The sequence below is a fragment of the Acartia tonsa genome, chromosome 9 (genome assembly GCF_053477335.1).
Source record: "Acartia tonsa isolate MP-2025a chromosome 9, ASM5347733v1, whole genome shotgun sequence".
NCBI lineage: Eukaryota > Metazoa > Arthropoda > Copepoda > Calanoida > Acartiidae > Acartia > Acartia tonsa.
In genome coordinates this window covers 10,284,067-10,305,555 of record NC_137268.1, presented here as the reverse complement: position 1 = coordinate 10,305,555, position 21,489 = coordinate 10,284,067, and the positions used below count along the sequence as shown (strand labels likewise).

General features: G+C 30.9%; 1 protein-coding gene across 1 annotated transcript in view; it reads left to right on the top strand.

Moving 5' to 3' along the window:
• LOC145328187 (uncharacterized) overlaps positions 1-21,489 on the top strand; it is a 156,698-nt gene that overhangs the window by 7,171 nt on the left and 128,038 nt on the right. The window contains exon 2 of the mRNA XM_080171776.1: positions 1,408-1,836. The gene's annotated coding sequence lies outside the window, so the exon portion shown is untranslated. The remainder of the gene's footprint in view (positions 1-1,407; positions 1,837-21,489) is intronic.

Genomic DNA, 21,489 nt, shown 5'->3' with positions numbered 1-21,489 from the left:
AGCTCTTAAGTATAACTAAATATGTTGTATTAGCAAATTTCAAAACAATCTATTTCCTATTTTGGATCAACTGCAGTTTACGGTAAAATATTCCTGTTTACGAATATTTCCTAAAATCTATGAATTTTAAAGGCTGCTAGCTGTCAAACGGCTGAACGTACAGATCATTCCCGCATACAGTTTTAAGTGGCATAAGACGGCCTACAAATAATCTGGAATAGCCATAAATCAATAATGCACAATCATCTCGCAGTTCAGAGAAATGCGCGAAAAAGACCTATTTTACACGTTTTTTCTTCAGTGAAGCTTTCCCTGTGCATCATTGGAGTTTGGCTATTCCTGATTATTTGTAGGCCTTCTTATACCGAAAAAAACGGTGTGCGGGCATGATATGTAGGTTCAGCCGTTTGGCAGCTAGCAGCCTTTAAAATTCATAGATTCTTGGAAATATTCGTTACCAGGAATATTTTACCCTGTACTGCAGTTGATCCCCTATTTTTCTTAATTCATAAAAAATTTTTTGAAAATATAACAATGCAAAGCAGTTCATTTCCATATTTTAATAAAAATGATAATCAACAACGAAATTTATGCGGCTTTATAAGACTTCTTTTACACTAACTTCCCCTGAAACAAAATTAAAGTCAGTTGGAATTCAAATATTGTAATCTATTTAATTCATCTATATTTGGTGTAGATTTTAATTATAATATCTCTATAAATTCTGTTTTTCTTCATTACAACTTATTTGGGTCAAATAGATTTAAATTGAGGAATTGCGGGGGGGGGGGGGGCGTTGCTCACCTTTGCACGGCCTATACCTGCTATGCCCTAGCCCTGCAAGGCTAAAAATTTCTTTTTATTTAAAAAATACGGGTGGGGGTTTAGTGCTCAGGAACAGGGAAGGAAACAGTCCTTCTTTGCTTGGAATGGTTAAGTAATAATCATTTAATGGAATAGAATAGTACTATCAATTCAAAACTTAACTTTTCCTTTTCAGGACATTTCAATGAAGTGAGGAAAATTATCATAAAAAAATTTTAAATATTAAAAAATAAAAATATCTCTTATTCATTTAAATTTGATTTCTACATATATGCAGTAAAAACTGTACATATATTTAGCAAATTTATTCTGGAAACAAGGATAACAACATCCATAAATAGGAAAATACAAATCTATTGAACTATCAAATTAGCCAAATGAAAGGACTAAAATTCAATGTACTCCAAAGTACTGCGAACAAACTAAAAACTTATAAATTTATTGGTTCAAAAAATTGTCAACCGATTTTTAAAGAGAAGAGGCGAAAAAAGTGACGTTCTACCTAAAATTTTGACCAGAACAGTTACGCTTCGCTTCTAAAAAGTCATAAAAACTTTGTTTTATCACGTTTTAATTTTTTAGAATAACTTTGAAGTGAATGTGTATAAACTGTAACCACAAAATGATGGCCTTATCATACACAAACAAAAATGGTAAAACATGTTTATGAACTTCAATAATATCAAAGATTTCAAAGCTAGTTATACTTGAATTATTAGCCTAACAAATTATAAAAAAAAATTTAGGAACTTCAAATAATAAAAACTTATTTAGAAAAAAAAATATTTGGAGAAAAAATTGAATTTTTGTGATATCATTTAGTGAATGTGATTTTTTTTCACCGATTTTTTTGGTGGATTTTGTTGATTGTGTTTGTTATTTACAGTTAAGTTTTATTATACTGTATAATACTCTACTGCATAGCTGCCATAGAAGATATAATTATCTGGTAGATAAATATCAGAATTACATAACTGAAGAAGAATACACCAGTTTTTGGCATCATATAAGGTAAGGAGTTTTTTATCACATTTTTGTTATTAACATGCATGTTTGACATTATTTGGAAGCTTTTTATAGTGCCCTTAAAAATGACGTCATACTGGCCTACCATTGGTCTACAAGTTGAAACTAAAAACTGTTATTGCTCTTTGATCATGTTAAAAGCACTTTAAATAAAATACGCTAGTGGCTGCGGCCAACGCTTTTAAGGAGGAGATCAACCATATATATATGACATACCTGAATGAAACATGCCTTAAACTCTTAATCATTAATGCCATTGTAGACATATTTTTCTTCAACAACAAAAACCTTAGTTCTAACGATTATTGACGAAAATAACAGTAAAATGCTCCGTCCAGCACTTTTATTCTGCTATCTGAAATTCGCCATTGTGTATGTTGTCATCCTTCTCGACGTGAAGGACGTCCAAGTTTTATTTTAGTGATGTAAAATAATTGGTTTTAAAGGTTTGATGAGTAAAATCTGGTGTTTTTATTTTATTTTAAGGGGTAAAATTATGGTTTTAAAGTTTTTACTCCATCCACCCCTCCATGGACGTTTGTAGTGAAATAAACACATAACACTTTACATAAGTAGACCATTTTTCTTACCTCTCGCCCTTCCTGTTTTTCAACATCCATTAATTTTATGAAAAAATTCACATATAAAAATCAGCATTACAATGTAAAAGGGAATATTTATTTTCTGTCATTCTACTCAAGAAAAAACACGACAGGGCTTTAAGGCTTTTATTCCCATAAAAAAATAAATCCACAATTTAATTAACAGCAAAAAAGGGATAAAAAATAGTCTAGCATATTGGCCTACCATTGGTCAATTAAAATGTATACTTGCCTGCCATTGGTAATTAAGTCTATTGTGTATTGGCATATCTTTGGTCATTTGTATTGCATGATGTCATTTTTTTAAAGGAACTATAAAGAGCTTCTTTATGAGGTAAAATGTACAAACATTTTTACCGCTATGATTTACCATCAGAAAATTGTTGATGTAAATGATATTCATAATGTGATTTTTATGTTCTAAAATTTATTTTCCATGTACCTATCTCCCTGTGTGATGACACGGCTTGAACAAAGAAAATAATCCCAATTCCATATTTCATTTCCTTCTAGTAGGGGGGAGCGAAGGTTGTCCTACAGCTACACTAGTTTTTTTCTGTGATAATATATCAAGATAATCGGGAAGAAACTAACGAAGGACTGAAAAAACAGTCGTCTATCTTTAATAGTACATGAGAAATCGAATTAACAATAAAATATTGACTTCCATTGTATTACCGACCTGGGACAAAGTTATAAACCTAATTAATATCAATAATTTTCAGACATTATGTCTAAAGGTAGCTTTAAAATCACGTTTCCCCTTTATCCTTACAAAAAAGGGCTGCCAAATAAGTAAATGGGTTTTTATAGTAGCTTTACTTCTAAAAACAAGGATGACAACATCCATAAAAGCGAAGCACTGAAACGGTAGGTCAAATGGACATTAACACTTCTAAAGAGTCAGAACTGAATAATCAGAATATAAATGTATAAGAGTATAAGAAGCAAAATTTTAAGTAAATTTGTTGAAAAACTGCTTCATACAGGATAATGTTTATGAACATGAGAGATGATTCGCTTATAATATTGTACTTTGTTGTCCTAGGAATCAATATACCAAAAATCAGATCAATCGGATAATTAGATCACATAAAAAGTTGCTGTTAAAAAAGTAGAAAAATCAACATGTTTAAAATGGACGTACGGACATTCTGGTAATGATTATAGAGTTTCTACGCTTTCTAAATCGTACCTAACTACTACAGTAATCACCATGCAAAGTTTGAAATCGATAGGACAATTCTAACATGTCTAAATTACGATAAAAACTATCTGTCTCGGACGGACGTAGGGACGGACGGACCGACCTTATTTATAGAAAAGCTTCGCTTTTAAAAATCTTTTCATTATTTTGATAATTTTTTTTTAAATGACTGTTTTATAGAAACAGTAAATTTTATGTATTTTTTGCTTGGTTGGTCTAAATATAGATTTCGGTTATACATTTTGTAAATTTGACTCTAGAATAACTTTTGATTAATATATCAAAGAAGTGTTTATTTTTGGATCCACCCCATTGAGGCATTAACCAGAGACGTTTTTTTTGATTAATGTAAAATGAAGGGTTTTATAGGCGTTTTTTTTTTTGGGGGGGGGGGAGGGGGTAATATAATCTATTTTCTCGTATTAATTCGAATCCGGTGGATAGGAACCGGTTCTCAGCCATACGAAAAAACTATGTCTAGTATCGTATCATATCCAGCTTCCTACGAATATAAAAATGTACAATCATGAGATTAAAATCAGTTTTTTAGCCCGTGCCTTCGACACCTCGGGGCTAAAAAAAACTGGTTTTTATTTTATAATTGTACATTCTATATCAGCGGAAAGCTGTTTATAATACGATGCGAGAAATAACTATTCTAAACTTTGAGCGGGGTAAACTCAAGGGGTTTCAAAGTTTGAGGGGGGTAAACACCACTTTACCCCCTTTATCAAAATTTGTCTTATATCCTAATAATATCGGATTAAGTATTGGAAAAAGGATTAATTAGTAAAAAAGTGCAAAAAAAATAGCGATAAATGAAAAATATTTGGCCGAAGTATCCCCCTTTTTACTGGCATTATAAGGTCCTTTTAAGTATAATCTTGTTGGCATATTTACATCCTTGTTGGCGTACAAATAGTATGATGTCTGAGTAGGATGTGGGAGCCAAAATATAAAATTCCCATATGTAGTTGGGAATAGAAATAGTTTACGAAAAGGTTCTAAACTAAGATTTTCATATTTTTGAAAATGCAGAAAAGTGACTTTCTCCGCTGCTATTAAAGATTGGTGTTTGTAAGTTCTTTTGAAGATGCAATAATAAATTAGAATGTAGGTAATCTATGATTCACTCTCTTTATCTATTTGTTGGACTGAGCTGGATCTTTAAATGTGTAGCCGTTGGCGTGGCTGTAGCCGTGGCCGTAGTCATGGCTGACCACGACTACGGCAACGGCTACGCTTTTAAAGATCCAGCTCTGGTCTTTATTTAAGCAAATTATTTTATACTAGCAGCAACTCAAGAGATTAGCAAGGTCCTTCAACATAAACACATTGACAAACGAATATCCTGTTACTTGTATATTAGAATTCAGGAGCCTCGCTACAAATGTATACTTTCATCCTGTAATTCTAATTAAACCTATATTTCAATCTTTATGTGAGGCAAACCACATTTGTACAGGGTGAGTCAGAAAAAACTGAGTTTTTCGATTTTCAGAAACAACCAGAAGGAATACGGAAAAAATAATTATATGCCCTTGTTCTCTGTACAAAAGCACATCAAACTTGTAAAATGTGTTTTTCATTATCTCTAAAAATGCGGCCTCTATGATAGGTGTATGGTGTCAAAAAATGCCTTGTGTGAAAAATGTTGAATAATAAAAATTAAAATAACTCATCTATTTTGTATAAAAAAATCTTGAAATTTCAATATTCATTTAGAAAAAGGTCTAAGAAAAGTACTTAAATGAGTTTTAAAGGTGAAATGCTTTTTGGCTCCTCACAAAAGCATTTTTAGAATACTGCAATTTGTCATTTTTTCATATTTCTTGATTGTGATGCATGTGGTTCAAAAGAATCTTCTATATTAACGTAGCTTATAGTAAAAAGAAAAAAAAACCTTTTTATTTGACAAAAAAATCTCTTAAGATAAAAAAGTTATCAAGGTTTGAATTTTCAAAATAAAAATGCCTTTTAGAAACCCTACCCTATTTAAATGAAGTACACAAGTATAATTTTTCAAAAGGGGGCGGAGATTTTGGAGATTAAATCCAGTCTTGCACCAAATATAGAGGAAATTCAGGGGGAAAGGGGAGGAATTTAGGAAACAAGATGAAATATTTCCGGTCATGAGCTGGTTTTCCGGTAATGGGGTTATAAATCTTAACAATAGATTACAACAAAACATTTGATTTATAATGTGATAATTTAATTTAAATAAATTGTATTTTTAAGATGTTAAATATTTTCAATCTGTTGAATAAAAATTTTAATAATCATAAAATATGTTTGTTTATCTTTTTATAATGGAAGACATTTTTTAATATAAATAAATCTACCTAAAAAGTACAAAATAATGGCCGAAAAAGTCATCACACACACTTTTTAAAATCTTTATGCTCTAAAATACGCTGTTGTTTTCAGAGATATTCAAAAACACCTTTTCTAAGTTTAATGTATATTTTTATATAGAACAAGAACCTATAATTGTTTTTTCCATATTCCTATTAGTTGTATCAGAAAATCGGAAAACTCAGTTTTTTCTGACTCACCCTGTATACTACATAGTGAGTATAGTACCAGGTAGAGAGAGGATATTGGGCTGTTTATTACCCTAGTCCCCAAAGTTTATAATAACGTTTTCTTTTTCGTTGGCTTTACCACTTTTGGGGTTGGCTCATTAAGTTGAGTGTCTAAACGTTTCAACAATTTTTGTAATCTATAGTAGGGGTAATTTTGTGTATAATCATTAGGGATGTACATTGTACATAAATTTATCGGCCATTGTCTTATCCCTTTAGATCCGTGGTATAGTTCACACGTTTCCCTTAATGACGTTAGGCTTTTTCCATCTTACATAAGAAGTACGCAGTGCCAAAGCATTAGTTAGGTTCAAAGCTCTGCGATAGCTGTCTTAACTGTAGCAAATCTGCTCTGTTATTGACTGTTTCTTTTCGTCCGTCTGTCAGTAATTTATTTTCTATACCAAAGAGAAACTAATAAAATGATTTTATAGGTTCATCGGTCTGTCGGTCACGGTACAAAATACTGATATGAAAAATATTAAAATTAACGTGAATGATTTGGTTATCATTCGTTAATAAACTTCTTAAGTGAACTCAACGAGAACATTGTATAGATGTAAAATATTTTAAATTTTCAATACTTTGCCATGCTTGCTTAATGTGAATATTATCATCCTTATTTTACTAGCTAGCCACGTGTAGGTGGGGTAGGATAGTGTCCAGGGATAAGATAATGGCCGATAAATTAATGTATATCCCCAATGATAATACAGAAAAATTACATCTTCTGTAGATTACAATTAGTGGTTGAAACATTTGGACATTCAATTTAATGAACCAACAAATCAAAATTCAAAAAGTCCCCAAAGTTGTTATGCCGACGAACAATAAAAGTTTACATTAAAACTGTGGGGACTAGTATAATAAACAGCTCATTGTCCCCTCTCGCCCTGAATTTATGAGACCTAGTAGCAAGCAAATAATTCCCCACTTCCTTGACCATATTCCCTGTAAACATTTAGATTTCTCAATTTCAAAATTGCTTGATATAATTGTGTCTAGCGGCTATACCCCTAGAGGCCTCTAGGGTACTTGAAGTGGTAGGGGCTGATTTCGACCATCCTCATTTTTTTATTTTGATAATATTGTTATAAACCTTCCCAGGACCTATGGAAAAGCTACATTGGAAAGGAGAACCTTATCGGTTCAGTGGTTATCAAGATCCTTTGTAAACCAAAGAGATCCTTTTAATTTTATATAAGGATTTGTTATAATCTTAAAATAGGTTATGTTTTTTAAATATATATTATGTAATTATGTCAAAATTATCTCATCTCTTTCAAACTTTTATATGAGGATTCCTGCAACAATGAGGTATGATTTAATATTTGTAGAAACATTTCACTTTATTACTGCAACTCTAAAACTATTTTTACATTGGTCTGATCTTGGTAAAATAAAAAGTTTCTAACTTGTAAATGTTGATAGGGTTGGTAATTTTTGGGGATATAGATATACTCTTTATACTTTTTATAGGAATAAAACAAGATAAATGGTTGCCAACGGCACTTAATTTGGTAAACAAGGATGCCAAATGTCTGTAGCAGCACAGCTGTCATTTACAATAAATCTTTGCCCCAAGAGGGGGTTAAGAGTCCCCTTTCTAACCCTAATTCATTAATTTGTGTTCTAGAACATATTTTATTTTTGGCGGGATGGGATTGAGGGAGAATTGATATAAATTTACGGATATAAACCAGGTTTGATATCAGTGAAAAGTTTTTTTAATATGTATAAATTTTTTTCCGTGTTATCTAAAGATAAAGTAAGTTTATGGTGTGATCTTTGTAATCACAGGGTAAACAACTTTGAATATTTATTACTTTTTCCATGACATTTTAAGTCACACTGTGTTAGATTTTTTCTTCAATGAAATACTAGAAATGTCTTTTATTCAAATAAACAAAAAGATTTTTTTCATTTTTTCGCCTTTGTATCATTCAATTGTTCAAATCTTTAGCAAAAGTATCCACAAAAAGTTTTTCTAAAAGACTACACATTTTATATGAATACTTTGTGTTATAGATGAATAAGATTTAATTTAAGATTATGTTAAACCAGCGGCGGCTGTATCGCTAGCATCAAGTAGAGGAAGGGAATTAAAATAGCCCAAAAAACATCTCGGAAAATACCCAGGTGGTCCTTTGTATACGTGGATCCTTTTTTTAGTATACATTTTTGTTTACAATAGTATACATGGCCTTACTCTAAAATTGTATCAATTTTGTTATACTATAGTATAGAAAATTTGTGGGATCTACGATAGTATACCATCGTTATGCAAGAATTCTTACGAGGGTACGAGAAATTTTGTTAGTACGAGAGACATATATTATATACTAAAACCATTTTTCGGCCGTGATTCTGTAGGTTAGAAAATTAGTATGAGTCATTAAAAATTAATACAAATTAAAATTAGTACGAGAAGCAAAAAATGTATACTACAAATTTAAAAAAATTTCCCAGTTAATACATAGTAAAAGTAGAATTTTTTTTGTATTATGAAAATCATACAAAAGTACAAATGTGGTTCTTTAAGGGTTAGAAAACTTATATTTTCTCAAAAAAATATCATAGAGTTAAGGGAGATATTTCCATGATTTAAACTATTCATAATGATAAGAGTACATGAGATATTCTCCTCTTTTACTTCTATAATGGAAGCTTAGTGAAGAAATTCTCATGTTTTAACTCTTATCATGGCTAGGCTATGATCCTTTCCATGCTATACTGAAGTTGATTAGGTTTGGTATACTGGTGTCTATAGTTTAGATTTTGTAATTATTTAAAATGAAATGTTTTAAAATACTGAAAAAAAAACAATGAAATGAGAAACCAATTTGAATAAGATTTACTTATTTGATTTTTAAACAACCATATATATATTGGAAAACCCAAAAAAACAGTTTTTCTAACAAGTGAGAGACACCTAGCAGCAAAAATTTGAACTATATCAGGTAGAATTATTTTTGTATTATAAAAATTATCCAAAGTACTATTGTATTATTTTTTTGTAATTTTGTACAGTCCCTTATTTTTTTCTTGTACATGTTGTATCATTTTTGTCTACAATAGTACTTTTATGTTTTTTTTCATTAAGTAACATATTAAGTCCCAAAATTTTTTACTTAAAAAAAAATTTTGTACTTATAAATAAAATCAAAATTGTAGAATTAGACAATTTTTTTTGTCAAATTCTAAAATTTCTTTTTGATATTCAAAAAATGTTTTTCAAAATATTTCCTACGTCCTCAGTTTTGGAACTCATCTAAATTTATGTTCTGGTATATTTTTTATTGTTCGATTGTATACATTCTTAAGATTTTGTTAGAGTCTACAAAATTGGAACTTTAAAAACATTTTTAAAATGAATACTATTATACAAAAAAATTATACAATAAACGCTATGTTCATTTTTAAGCAAAGTCCAAAAATTTGAAATGAATACTATCACACAAAAAAAGTGTACTATAAATACTATGTTCATTTTTAGGCAAAGTTCTAAAATTTGGACTTAACCAAATTTCCTAAACTTTGTACTATTGTATATAAAAAGAAATACAATAAGCATGAAACAAAAAACTCTTTTAAATCCACAAATTATGTTAATTTTTGAAATTAATACTATTGTACAAAATAATAATACAAGATATACAATCAGGAAAATGGTATTAGTACAAAAATAAAAAAAAAGTGTACAAAATATACAAAAAAAAAATATATTAATAAATAAAAAAAACACAAAAGTACTATTGTATACAAAATTGATACAACATGTACGAGGGGACTTTGCCAAAAAAAATTTACTGTACAAAATTAAAAAAAAATTATACAATAGTACTTTTGTATGTTTTGTATAATTTTTATAATACAAAAAAAAAATTCTACCTATACTAGGAACAACCTGGGTATTGAAGCATCCCTAAAATGAAGAAATCAAACCGAAAAACTTACAACGTTATTTAATAGAACTTTCGGCTACCCCGCTAGGGGCCCTGTTTTCGAAGAGGCAGAGAAAATAGCTTAAAACCATCCCAAAACTTAAATATGAAATCTGAAAAATTGTTAATTTACTAATTAAGAAATCTCTTTTAGTTTTTTTTCTCAATTATGGAGCGTGGCTTTTCTACATTTTTTATTTCGAAATAATACTCATCTTCACCATAATTGACAGAGTTTTTAATGGTTTGGCTAAAAGATTTACAAATACAAACAATTTTATGTAATATTAAGCAAGTTATCACTTATTAAATTAAAAGAACTTTTATGATATGGAATACGGATTTTATTATCTTACTAGCGGCTTCGCCCCTAGCCTCTAGGGGCTTTGACGCAAGAGGTGATCAAAAATTTTTTTTGGCGAAATTCGTAAAAGGACCAATGAAATCAAAAATGGGGGGGGATTTTTTTGTTTTTGGGGGGTTTGGGGGTGTCCCACCCCCCAAGAAAAAAGCCTAAAACCACCACAGGACCAGTAGGTATATTCCCTGAAGAGAAGAATCCAATCGGTTCAGTGGTTACCGAGATCTTAAGGGACGGACAGACGTACAGACAGACGGACAGACAGACAGACAGACAGACGGACGGACAGAGATCATTCTACTTTGTATTATAGATATAACAACTAACAATTTTTTTCTACTTACTTTTGTATGAAATACATAATACTCAGAGAGGGAGGGGACTTAGGGCTGTTTATTATACTTGTCCCCAAAGTTTTATAACGAAATTTTCTTAAAAGTTGGCTCCTCAACTTTGGGGACTTGATTGGTGGATTCTTGAGTTGTGTGTCCAAACGTTTCTAAAACTCAATGTAATCTACAGAAGGGCTAATATTGTATATCATTATTGGGAATGTATATGAATTTATTGTCCATTGTCTTATCCCTTTAGATCACTGCATAATACTATTAATATTTGTTGGCATTATTCGTCTCCTTGTCTACATAATGGATAAAGGAAAATAAAATCATATTAAAAAGTAGTAAGGTTTTTTTGTTTGTCCGTTAATATCTCACCAACCAATGATCGATTGATTTTCAGAGAAACTTTATGTTGGTCCCAGGATGGTTGTAGAATATTATATTTTTGTTATTTTAAAGATATACATAATAAAAAGAGGTGTTCGGATGATTTGCGTTGTCCAGGGATCTAAAGGGATAAGACAACGGCCGATGAATTAATGTATTTCCCCTGTGATGGTACACAAAATTATCCCTACTGTATATTACAATTATACAGTTGTTAAGCCAAAGATTAAGAAAATGTTATCATAAAACTTTGGACCTTGTGTAATAAATAGCCAAATGTCACCTCTCTCCTTGGATATTATCAATGCTCTTTTTACCCCCTTTTGGCTTTTAAATCATGGTCTATAAAGAAAAAAAAACATTTGCCTAACCTTTTATCTCTTGATAAGGGATACTTCTTTTTGTATTGGCAAGAATATAGGAATTGTATACCTTTATTATTCATACAATCCTACTAGAATTATTTTTCTAGCATGGCTTCAAATCTGATTAATATCCGCTGGATTAGAACCAGTTCTCAGACATACTGAAAAATCATGGTTAGCATCATAATGCAAACAATTTTCCACGAATATCAAAATTAAACTGGTTTTAATATATGCATGTTTCTCCGTTAATGAATTTGGGCTGACAGTCCAATTCATAATTGTTGTGAAGAAAATATAATAAGAAATTGTTTCAATGGATATATTATTTCTTACACCAGATTTTCATGTTTTCAAATAAGTGGAAGCCCGCAGCGGGCTAAAATAACGATTTAGCCCGTCCACTTCCTTCACCCCATCCCATCCCCTCCCCTCCTACTGTATGAACTGACCAATAAATGACAAGAGAAATAGCAGTCTAAATTGTCGACAATTTTCCCCTCTCATTATATCCACGTATATTCTACATCCATTATTGGCTATCTATAAAAAAAATTTCTGTGGAATGTCTGGACATGAAACAGGATTAATAATACGGAGAGACACTCTTTTATACCTGGCCAGATAATAGATAATAACATTGTCAAGGATACATGGATAGAACAATAGGCAAATTCATTTTTAGTTCTAGCTCAATAATTTTAAGAGTTGAAATATAAAAAGTAGTAAGAATATTTGTCTTTAGCTTAAGATTGCAATAGATACTGAATTGATTGAGTTTATAACTTGAGATGGTTTAAGGCTTTATTCTGCTCTTCCCTTCCCCAAAGAATAGAGATCCCCTAAATGCTAGGGGCGCAACCGCTAATGTGATATAGGAGAAACAACTAGCTATATGTTTTGTAATAACCCATTAAACACATGTCTTTGTCATCATTGTCTGCTATAATAAAAAATAAATAACGGCATTCGCGCATTCTTCCCAACAAAGCTTAACATTCAGCAAAAAAAAAGTTACATTGCACCAGTTCTTTCCCATAAATGATTATTTTTTGTCAATTATCATTTACTTTTCTCCGTGAATATAATATAGATGGATAATAATAAATAATATTGATGAATAATATGATAGGTTTTTATTATATCAAGTAGTATAATTATGATAGATGAGGGTTAATCTTTTTGGGAGATTTTTTTATTGCTTTCTTAAAGAAGTAGGATAATCACTATAACTATAAGTAACAGATTTCTGTATGTTTCAGATATTGGCAGGTTTTAGGCTGTTTGGTAAGGCGGTAATTTCACATCTTCTCCAAGATTATTATAACAAAAGTCAAAGAATATTGGATATATTGACAGAGGAAAATTTGTCGTCATTTTAGGTTGCTAATTTGGACTTCATTTACTGGTCAGTTAGTTCATCCAGTAGGAGGGAATGGGGTAAAGGGGATGGATAATGGGTATCGTTATTTTAGCCAACTGTGATTTTAACTTTATTAAAGTACATGGAAATCTAGTGCTCTCGTGGCTTACACTTCGTTATATTGCTTAATGCAAAATCTATATAAATTAAGTTTAGGAATTCTCTAACTTCTGTTTTACTATTCCAAGGGATTAGTTCATTTATTTATTTATACGCAATAGATACATTCAAATAGAGGATAATTTCAATTTGAATTATAAAACATGTACCGGTGGTTTCCCTTAAAGTGTCTTGTCGAGCACATAACCCCTCTCCTTATTTTGAAATCAATTGTAAGGAAGTTAGTTCTTCGTGTATATGTGTTTTACTTTATGTCAAGTTAGGTTGGGTAATATTGGGTACAGTGTTGCACCATAGGTGTAGGCCCCACAGGGTTAAGGCCCCCCGCAGAGGGAAGGAGTTTCTATGCTCGCTTGGCACTTTGAGGGAAAGCACCCATGTATCAAATAATTCTGTCTGTAACTTAAGATTCTAAAGTCAACTTTTTAAAAGATTTGGTATTTCGACTAACCGGGAATAAGGTCCCTGGACAGATTTTAAGCTGCGACTGCCAAGCCGTGGTTAAACACCTACCCTCATCTATTTAGTTTCTTAATTGTATATAGAATTCTTTGCTAACAACTCTATTGGTTTTGCATAGAAGAAAAGTTTTTAATACTGCATTCTGCAATACGGGGATGTGCTTCAGGAATTTAGAGATAGGACAATGGAAAATAAAAATAGTTTTGAATTCTGGTGCACACTGTATTACAGAGCTTTAGCTTCAGGAATTTAGAGATAGGACAATGGAAAATGAAAATAGTTTTGAATTCTGGTGCACACTGTATTACAGAGCTTTAGCTTCAGGAATTTAGAGATAGGACAATGAAAAATAAAATAAATTTTGGGTAAAAATTACATCTGAAAACAGTAAGTCAATAAGTAACTTTAAAAAGTAGTAATTTCTTAAATATTATCGACTTAATTCTTATTGCATCATAACAGCATTAGAATTTTATAGATTTTTTACACAAACAAGGATGACAACATCCATAAAAGCGAAGCACTGAAACGGTTGGACAAACGGACAATAACACTTGTATATTGTCAGAACTGAATAACCAGAATATAAATGTATAAGAGTCAAAGCAAAATTGTAAGTAAATTTGTTGAAAATCTGCTTGATACAGGAAAATGTATAATACTTACATATTTAGGACTTGATTATAGAGTTGCTTCGCTTATAACATTATACTTTGTTGTCCCAGTAATCAATATACCAAAAATCAGATCAATCGGAAGATTATATCACATAGAAATTTGTTGTTAAAAAAGTAAAAAAATCGACATGTTTAAAATGGACGTACGGACATTCTGGTAATGATTATAGAGTTGCTACGCTTTCTAAATCGTACCTAACTACTAAATGAATCACCATGCAAAGATTCATATCGATAGGATAATTCTAACATGCCTAAATTAACGAAAAAAGCTATCCGTTACGGATGGACGGACGGACGGACCGACCCTAATTATAGAAAAGCTTCGCTTTTAAAAATAGCCACTAACATTATATTTTATAGGAAAAATAGAGAAGGATAAAGTGGTGTTATGTGTATAGGAAGGTAGGGTTACAGAGATCCAGTAGATCAGAAATGTATGTAGGTTTTTAAAGTACAAGGGCAACTATCCACTTCTAAAAGTTGAATAGATATTTTTTTTCTTTCTGCTTTGTGAACTTAACAGCAAATAACAATATTTGTAAAACTCAGAAAAAAACAAAATGTACCAAAAATGCAGTGTACAAAGTTAGACTCTTAGTTAGCCTATGGTCGTTGGTATAGCTATGTAGTAAATCAAAACTTCTACAATTTCCACCCCCCCTATTTACTGAAAAAACAAGGATGACAACATCCATAAAAGCGAAGCTTGAATACAAGTTATTTTATTGAAAGAACATTCTTACATTTTTAGGATTTTATTATATTATTCAAATATAATAATGTACCTTGTTGTCCTAGGAATTATATTCCAAAAATCTTTGTAAAATAAGTTACATATCAGCATGTTTTAAATGGACGTACGGATGTCTGGTAAAAATTATAAAATGCCTACGCTTTCTAAATTATACCTGTCTGTTACAGGAATCATCATGCAAAGTTTGAAATTGATAGGACAATTCTAAGATGCCTAAATTAACGATAAGAGCTATCTGCTACGGACGGACTTACAGACCTTAATTATTGAAATGCTTCCCTTTAAAAACTTTTTCAAGATTTAGTTTGTGTAGCGGAGAAAAGGAAAAATAAGTAAAGTAAAGATTTATTTATTAGCAGCGTAGCTACTTTAAAATTAGAAGATTTCCGTCCGTACGTTAGGTATCAACACATCTGTGCAAGGCACACACTTTTGTAGATCAACACAATTGTGAAATATATGGGACAATCATATGTTTAAAAAGCGTTTCATTTAAATTACGATAAAACATTAGATTTATGGCAAAAGTTTTAAGAATAATATTACTTTATTACAGTTGCTGCTTTTCCAACAAAAGGTAACTAGGTAAGCCAAGAATATTCAAGTGGCCTGTGGTGGAATGTATTCATAAATTTTAACTATTTAATACTCCAATGTTCCGATTTAAAATGATGTAAATACAACTTTGTGGCAGGGCTCGGCATCCGCTCGTCAGGAACATGTATGCCCCAGGGAAATAAACCATTTACAATTTTGATATTTCTTACACAAATATGGTCATCCCCCTAAAAAAAAAGGATCCAAACGGGTTTATGGCTTCGTCGCGGCTGCCGAACCCTACTTTGTAAGTTGTACTTTAAATTAGCACAATAAGCTTATTAAATAATAAATCACGAAACCTTGGCACTTAAATTAAAACTAATATCAACAATGAAACTTGTCACGAAATAGAGGGAGACATGGTTTATTCAGTTAACTAGTAATCAAAATATCTTGTACAATTTTAAACAATCCAGAATTTATAGCCTTTCAATAAATAGGTATGAAGAAACCCAATTGAAACAAACAAATGAGTCAAGTTTATTCTGTTTTAGAAAGCTATTAATTTGTTGTATTCTTGTTATCAACTACAACAAAATAGATTAGTAGAAATGGTGCTTGGAAGGATCTCAACTAAAATGTCAACGTTGAATGGCAGAATGAAACTTTTTGGAGAATTATCATTTGCAATCCAATGCCCATTCTTCCCTCCCTGATTTCAAGCATATAAGTCAAAGTTATAAGAGTTAGAAATGGTGTTCGACTAAAAAAGAATAACAAAAAGAAAAACAATTAGTAGTAAGAATAAATGATAGATGTAGTTTGGTTTCTAGAAACAATTTATTATGAGGTATATAGTTCTTTTTTATCAAATTAAAAATCATTTCCAAAACAAAATTGCCATTACATAAGCATGAATAGATATATTTTTTGAAACTTTTGATCTAATATAAAGGAAACAGTAAGAAAATAATAAAATCATAAAATCAATATACAATTCTGGTCTTTTTTTAAAAGGTGATCTTTTATTTTACTGAAAAAAAAGCTAATTGAAAGGAGTGAATTATTTTATTTTATTTGCTGTTTTCTAAAACCCCTGCATACTATGGTGGTTGGTAAACTTTGTTGGGTTTAGTTTTCAAGTTTATAATTCATATGGAGCTTTGTGCACCAGAGAAATTTAATCCTTTTACTAAAGTAACAGGATGTTTGTTTGTGTGTCTGTGTGTCTGTACCAAAAGACCTCGCTAACCGCTAAACCGATTGGGTTCTCCTTAACAGGGTAGATTCTCATAGGTCCTGGGAAGGTTTATAACTATTTTGGGGGAGGGTACAACCACCCTCCCCCAAAATCACAATAAAATCGAAAAAAAATGAAATATTCCTGCCGCATAATGTCGCTAGCGTAGTGACGCTGCGTAGAGACATGAATTTAACAGCTGATTGACCATAGACAAATTATTTCTCAAATTAGATATTTCAAATAAAAAAAAAACATTTAAATGCCACTAGAGGCCTCTAAGGGCGTAGCCGCTAGTCATTTATATTACACTAGCGACTGCGCAACAAGAAACTTTAAGGGACAATTTTAATGGAATTAAGGATGGGTGGTTGGTCGAACCTTAACTTTAGTTTTATAAAAAACAGCAAAAATCATTCATAAAAACTAAAAAACGCATTAAGTTTTAACTTCTAATATTATAATAAGACGTGTAAAGCTAAAAAGATTAATACCATCTATGTGGTTAAATCAATAAATAGCAGGTTCTTATTCATGTTTTGAACACGTATTTAAAAACTTTGAAGACTGCAAACTTCTTCTTTTGCAAATTTATTGAATTTTTGCAACTTCTGAACCCAACCTCTAGCACTGTTTATTGGTTATTCGAGATGTTTTCACAAAAACAAGGATGACAACATCCATAAAAATATAAGGTTTGACAAAATTATACGTAAATTTGTTGCAAAACTTCTGTTTAAGGACATACTGACATTTTTAATACTGTATTATAGAGATGCTTCGCTCATAATATTGTAATAGGAATCAGTAATCAAAAAATCAGATCGATCGGATGATTTTATCACATAAAAATTTGTTATTAAAAAAGTAAAAAAATCAACATGTTTAAAATGGACGTACGGACATTCTGGTAACGATTATGGAGTTGCTACGCTTTCTAAGTCGTACCTAACTACTACAGGAATCACCATGCAAAGTTTGAAATCGACAGGACAATTCTAACATGCCCAAATTAACGAATAAAAGCTAACTATCTCGGACGGACCGACCCTAATTATAGAAAAGCTTCGTTTTTAAAAACTGGGATGACAACATTAATAAGTAGCAAAGAAATATAAAATCGTGATGGATAAAGGAATTAAAGAGTAGCTTTGCTACTCCAAGGAACTTATTAATAATGTCATTAATAGCTTAATAGATATTTTAATCATCTGTTAGATTTAATTTTTTTTGTGGTTTTATGTAAAATATTATTTGATAAGGCGTTGTCTTTAAATTTCTCAGCCCCGCAAAATGTTCAACCTAATTAAAACAAAGTGATCTAAATGCTATAGTAGTTGGATATTTGTTTATTCGTTCTGTAAGATCTTTAAAATGGTTGATTTGATAAAAATTTAATTCCCCCATCCCCTTTTTTTCATATAAATCTTTTAGTGAGACCAAAAAAACTAAATGAGTTATATTTTTTTTTGAAATTCCTAAGAAATTTTATAAGAAATAAATAAATGATAATTTTATGTGTGTGTATTAAGATATATAAGTTGGAAAGAATTTTAATGTTAGAGGGAGATTTGAAATCTGCGTCAAATTTTAAGGATTTTTTTTTATAAAATTCGTTTTTTGCATAATTCTTTATCTAAAATCGGAAATACAATTTAAGTTAATTAATTGTGACATCCGTGATAGGTGGATTGAAAACCACCTGCGCTCTAATTGGTTGAATGATGTACGACACTTAAGCTTCTCCAATCAGAGCACAGATAGTTTTCAATCGACCAATCACAGATGTCAAAATTAATTAACTTAAATTGTATTTCCGCTTTTAGATAAAGAATTAAACGAATTTTATAAAAAATCCTTAAAATTGTACGCAGATTTCAAATCTCCCTCTAACATTAAAATCCTTTCCAACTTATATATCTTAGTGTGTATGTCATATAGAAATGCTAAACCTAATGTAGGGACAAATCCTTCATATTACACCCATAATTAATATCTGAAAGCATGGACCGTATTTTTAGGTAGCGACGCTATTCTATAATACGAAATATCCGTCAATCAGAAAGTTTTTTTAAGATAAGGAATTTGTTGGCTGATGTTTAAGATGTTTGATTTTTTAGGAGATTCATGTAAAAATCTGAAACTTTATCATTTTTTGCAGCTACTGTTTACAGGTCTAAGTTTTCCCGTGAAGATATCTCTTAATAAAGAGCCTCTATTTTATAAGTTTATTTGCCCACCTGTTCTTCAATTACACTTTACCTTTGACAGACAAAAACGTGATTTTCTTAGCAGCTGTTAAAAATAGACGCCCCAAATTTATTGTTAGGATTCACTTCACATGACCAATGAGCATTATCTGTATAACTCAATTTGTACCTGTTTGACTGTTTTCGTATATTTATTTTTTTTCAATTTAGAGCTTTACTACTTATGTTTGTTGTTTTTCTTGTTATGTAGTACATACTTACAAAATATATGTACTGCTATATGACACTAAAAATTTTATCAAGGTAAATTTTCTTCATTATTAACCCAGCTAAAAATTACATTTGACAGTCTTTAATTATTTATTGACCCTGAAAGCCTTATTTTGGTTCCATGACAAACGCAGGAGTACCAAACGTCGGAGTGGACAAACGCAGGAGTGTTAAAATATCAATTTAAGTAAGTAATTCTATACAGGTTATGTTAGGTTAAGATATGAATGTACAAATAAGTCCCATGCAGGGGTTAGGCATTAAAAAAACCAAAATATGGTTTAAAATAGGTTAGGTTAGGTTAAGTGTCCACTCCTGCGTTTGTCCTAGGACCCTTATTTTGACTTAAATTTCTAATCATATTATTCTATCATATAAAGTAGTTAGTTTTTTTTGTCTGATGCTTAAGATTTTTCCATTGAAGGGAAGCTTAACATTTGTACTGAGCTATTAGGTTTTTAATTATTAGAATTAGGTCTTGGGATGTTTTAAGGCCATTTTTCGGCATAAGAAATAGAATTCTTTGAAAATCCTTTGAACAGTGACTTAACATTAAAATCAGGAGACTATGTTAGTTATAAAGCAGCTCTGCTATAAGAAAAGTAGTCTAGGGTAGTCTGTATTGTAATAAATCTTAGCCCCCCATAAGCTTATTACTTCTAACTTTTTACCTAAACACAAAATGTTTAAATATTTCAACATTTTTACATATTCACAAGGAGACAGAAGGAATAGATTATTTGGAGCAAAGCTTTACTGCTTTATACCTTAAAAAATTATATATACAGTCAAATTTGTGGAATTTAGATATGTAATTTTAAAAAAATTTGGGGGGGGAAGTCATTTTTTTTCTATGGTGATTTATCTTTGTAGGATGGTGGCACCCTCCCAAAAATAGTTTTATACCTTCCTTGGACCTAGGAGAAGTTATATCGTAAAGGAGAACCTGACCGGTTCAGCGGTTAGCGAGATCCTTTTAAAGAGTAGATAGACATCCTGCTACTTTAAAAGGTATATACATGATACATGATTTACTCGATTTTATTTATTAATACTATCTTTGGGCAGCAATTGTTTAATGAAAACAATATCCAGTGTGGTATATTTTTATTCTTGTTAGTTATATTGTCAGAACTGAGAAGGGGTTGAGTCTTGGTGGTGGTGGCTTGGAAAGCATTTGACATGACACACACACAGCTCCCTTTCTAAACAGAAAAATATTTATTCCATTTGGGAAAAACTAAATTTTTTGATACAAAATGTTTCTATACATATTTTTCTATACCTTTTCATATTTTAACCGTTGCTCCTTTTAGATACAATTAATTTTTTATGTTAATTTTTTCCACGAATAATGTAATTAGGATCTAAAGAATTTATATGGGTGGCAGATAAAAAGTTTTTCTTTGATACTATGCGTTGCCTTCCAAAATCACAAAACCTTATCAAATATTTTTTACTCAAATTATTTCAGTTGTTGGTTACAACAGCCCTTTTTTTTCTTCCATCTTCAGGTCATTTTTTCTTGCTCTTTAAACAAATGCATGAATGTACTATTAACAAGACATAACTTGTTCGCATTTTTTATGCATAATCATATTGATTCATTTTTTCTTGCTGTCCTTTTGTGTGATTTAACATATTGTAATTTTTTCCAAGCATTAATCATTTAAAGATGTTTCATTAAAACATAGAATCAAACTGATAAAGATAGCAATTCTCATATGAAAGTAACAAGATATCTGTCTGTACCGAAAGATCGTGCTAACCGCTGAACCGATATGGTTCTCTTTCACAATGTAGCTTATCACAGAGAATAATGTGAAGGTTTTTAACTATTTTGTGGGAGGATACCACCCCCAAAACAAACCCGAATAAAGATCACCCCCCCCCCCAAAAAAAATAAATGCTCCCCTCCATTTTTTAAAAATATAAATTTAAATGATAGAGGGGGAGAGACTTTCCATACCCCCCCCCCCCCCCACTTCAAGTGCGCCTGGAGACATATAGGGGCATGGCTGCTAGTATTATTTAAATTGATTAAAGTCTGAATCATCTTATCTTAATGTGGGGATTCGATTTAGCGAATTCAAATTTTAATAATTTCTTGGGGTTTAAGGTTACAAACAAGGATGAGTGGTTACGTA